Source organism: Halyomorpha halys, unplaced genomic scaffold (assembly GCF_000696795.3).
Source record: "Halyomorpha halys isolate HHAL.00 unplaced genomic scaffold, Hhal_1.1 Scaffold670.1, whole genome shotgun sequence".
Lineage (NCBI taxonomy): Eukaryota > Metazoa > Arthropoda > Insecta > Hemiptera > Pentatomidae > Halyomorpha > Halyomorpha halys.
Genome location: NW_027106188.1, coordinates 402,026 through 405,943, shown reverse-complemented (window position 1 = coordinate 405,943; position 3,918 = coordinate 402,026). Strand labels below are relative to the sequence as shown.

The 3,918-nt window shown below is 25.4% G+C and overlaps 1 protein-coding gene across 18 annotated transcripts in view; it reads right to left on the bottom strand.

The window, feature by feature from the left end:
• l(1)G0196 (inositol hexakisphosphate and diphosphoinositol-pentakisphosphate kinase) overlaps positions 1 to 3,918 on the bottom strand; it is an 82,360-nt gene that overhangs the window by 39,753 nt on the left and 38,689 nt on the right. The window lies entirely within an intron of this gene.

Sequence of the window (3,918 nt, the reverse complement as noted above, 5' to 3'; positions counted from 1 at the left end):
ATATATATATACTTAAAAAAATGTAGTAAAAACAGTTGATATTTAAGTATCTTAGTAATGTGAAGAAGTTGTGTTCTATTCTGCATGTGCTTTTTGTACCACAGTGGAAACATACTCTATATAACCAATTAATATGGTTTAATTTATAAAACTGGTCTCAGATATTTTGTACCTTGAAATTGTACAAACCTGTAACAGTTTAAGATTCTTTATTTAACTTTAGGTAAGTAAATTATTACACGAATTAAGGTAAAAACTAGATTAAATAATAAAATTAGATGTATCAAACATTTTGTATGAATATACACCATAGTGTATATTTCATAAAATGTCCCTAAGCAAAAATTTCTCTTTATACACTTCTCCCCATTGGTTTTGATTTATGGGATTTTATTCAGTTGACATTTTATCTGATGACGCCAGCCAATCAGCACAAGTTGAATTAGACTTTTTATTTATAAACTTTGCTACACAATAATACATTGTATCACTGATACAATTCCCTCTTTAAATTAAAAAAGAAACCATCTTAAAGTCGGTCTTCAGACATAATCTCCCTAACAATACACAAAAAATAATTGCCATTTTTTGTGAACCATTTATTTAACATTATTTTGAGACCAAATTCCCTTCTAACATCTAAAAACACCTTATTTATTAAATAATTTTCTTTTTTGACATCACTATTGATGATATTTTCTGATTTTTTTTTTCACTGGGCAAGTGAATTAATTATCTTCATATTTCAAACATTTTTTATTAATTTCACATTAATAATATATTCTTGTTTTCAATATTTTGTACTGTACGTCCATCATTGAGAATTTTCTCTTTTATTAAAATAGCTTTTTTTTTCATTATATATTTTTTACATTACATAAAACAGTGATTTTAAAAAAGAAAATATGACATAATTTCAAATATGCGTTGTACAAAAAGTTTATAAATAAGTGACCTCTAAAGAATTAGTTTAAAGACATAAATGTAAAAAAAATATTTATTGAAAGAAAAACACAAGAATGAAGAGAAAAATAACTATAAGAGTAAAAGAGAAAATACCTGAAAATGGAGAGATGGTTCGAAATGTTGGAAAGAATATATTATTAATATAATATAAATAAAAACTATTTGAAGTATGAAGGTAATTCATGAGCTCAGAGAAAAAAAAAACAGAAAGTAACACAACATTTAATTTATTAATTTCTGAATGTTCATTCAACAAGATAAAATCATCGAAATAGCATAAGTATTTTTTTAGCAATTAAATTTCAGTCTTATGGTTGTAATGAGATCCAATTCAGATTCAACAAGAAAATTATTTCAAGATCTCAAAAGCTAACAAAACATTTGAGTATAAGTAATTATTATTATTAGTTCTTATTTGAGTAAATGGGTAAAGTGCAAGCACATTATTTCAGCAAGAACTAACCATGCTTTGATATTACTTGTTTTTGAAGCTTTCAATATCAGGATATTCAAGCTGCTTTTAAGCATTGCAATAAACAAAATAGAATAACTCAATGAATAGGATTCCGAGCTCAAATTAAGCATTCAATGGGAAAAGGTTATACTGATAATAAGCCAAAGTGAATAGCTTTTAAATTATCTAGTGCAATGCTAATTTTCTGGTTATTAAAATCTAAAAATCTATTATACACAGAACCAAAGAATAATATATGAAGGAGATGGTCAGGGATGCGGTCAAAGAAAACAAAAAATAATTTACCATTAAATAGTTGACTGTAAATTAATATGAGGAGAAGATGGTCAAGGGTGTGGTCAACAAATAGACAAAAATATTATTTATTTGTGCCGACGTTTCAACATGAATGTCAGTCCTTCATCAGGGTTGCTCGAGGGCTAATTTATGTAAACTATCAAGTTTAAAATGAACAGGAGACGTAATAACACATAAAAATAGAAAAGTAGATATGAGAAAAAAAAATTAACACACTGAAATAAAGAAAATTAAGGAAGTAAGTTGATAATAAATAAAGGTCGAGAAAGAATAAATAAAAAATAAAAATGATAATCAAAAATAAATCAGAACCACACACCTGTTACAATTGAAAGATATTAAAAATTGATAAAAAAAGTGGAAGTATACAGATAAAGTGGAGGGGAGATGACCGTTAAAAAAAGTTTTTCATTTAAACAAAATACACCAAAAAGATATAAAAATATGATAATAATAACTAAAAGGATTATATAATTTAGGAAATAAAAATATAAATTAAATGATAAAATAAGTAACTAATATAAAAATAAAAAAAAGGGTAAGATGACAATAGAAAGTATGGTTAGGATAATACAATATATAAAATAATAAAATAAATAGTTGTTAACTATTTTTTGTTTTCTTTGACCGCATTCCCAACCATCTCCTTCATATTTTAAAAACTATGGTGAATCATTTAATTATATAATATCAAAGAATAAGATATTCTTAATAATGCAAAATATTCAAATTATGTTTTGATATATGCACAATTAACAGGAAGAAAAGTGACAGACATGAGTAAGAGATGTTAATCATTAAGGATTTTCCCCTTGTCTATTAAGATTTTAATTAAACTTTATAGTTTTTTTAATTATAATATTTTAAAAAACTGATAAAATCAAACTTTTAATAAGAAATATACTTTCAAAAACACTAAAAACACATGAAAGTACTGTATATTATATATAAATTTTAATACTGTATATCAGTTATTTTTAAACCATATATAATCTCAATAAAATGAATTTAAAAGTAAGTTTAATAAACCCTTCATAAACCAAAAATGAAACAAGTTTATAACATAAAACAGATCAAGAGAAAAAAATAACACAATTCCATGATTACTTATTTTAAAAGCTTATATATGAGACGTTGACTTTCAAAATGGGATAAATCTAAGTTATAAAACTTTTTAGGGAATATAAAAAATGTCTTAGGTAATATAATACCAAATGAAATTGTTGTTTCGGGTACCGAAAGTGGATGAGCCCCCAATAATTTAGGCACTACTAGTGCTTAATGTGGCCAACAGTAAAACCTACCTTTTCTAGCACCTTCTGTGGTAAGAAGAAAAACTTTAAGCATAAGACAGCCATCTTTTCTTTCTTTAGTCTTATTAAGTGAAAATCAAACCATGAGTGAGTATATACATTCTGGAGTGTCCCAGCGGCAGAGGAGAAAGAGAAATATAGGAATGCAGAGCGGAAAACCGAAGCACGGCGTAAGTCCATATCTTTCCACATAACTATCATCATCAATTTCATTAAACCCCAATAAAAATGAATACAATCATATTAGCTAAGACATTTTTTTTATCCCCTGAAAAATTTTACAATTCGGATTTATCCAATTTCGAAAGTCAATGCCTCAAATAATGTATATTTCCAATACAGTTATTTACTGTCTTTGGCCAGGTTTGTAACAATCCTTTAAACAGGTATCTTTTAATTTTGATATTATTTTTTTCCTGTTGTTTTATGTAACAGAAAGTTAAAATTCCCTGAAATGAGAACCAAAATATGTTCACTGCATCATCAATCATTTTCTTATCGCCATGAGAGAAACGTGTCTTTTTTTAAGTTTGACAACAAATTAAATAATTATAATAAATATTTCACATATTTTTTAAGCACTACAATAAAGAACATTGTATAATAAATTAAAATATATAAAATTATAAAACTAGAACTAAATCATAAATGTATGTACAATAAATCATAAGTAATAAAGAAATGAGAAAAGTTAGTAACAGATAGATAGTAAAATAACATAAAAAACAAAATAGATAATGAGGAGAAAGACTAAAACAGGAATTATGAGATTTATTGAGCCGGTAAATTATTTTAGTTCTTCCCTTCGGAAGTATAATGTTGAAAAATGAAAATTTTATGGTAAAACCTTTTTTTTTTTTTTTTTTT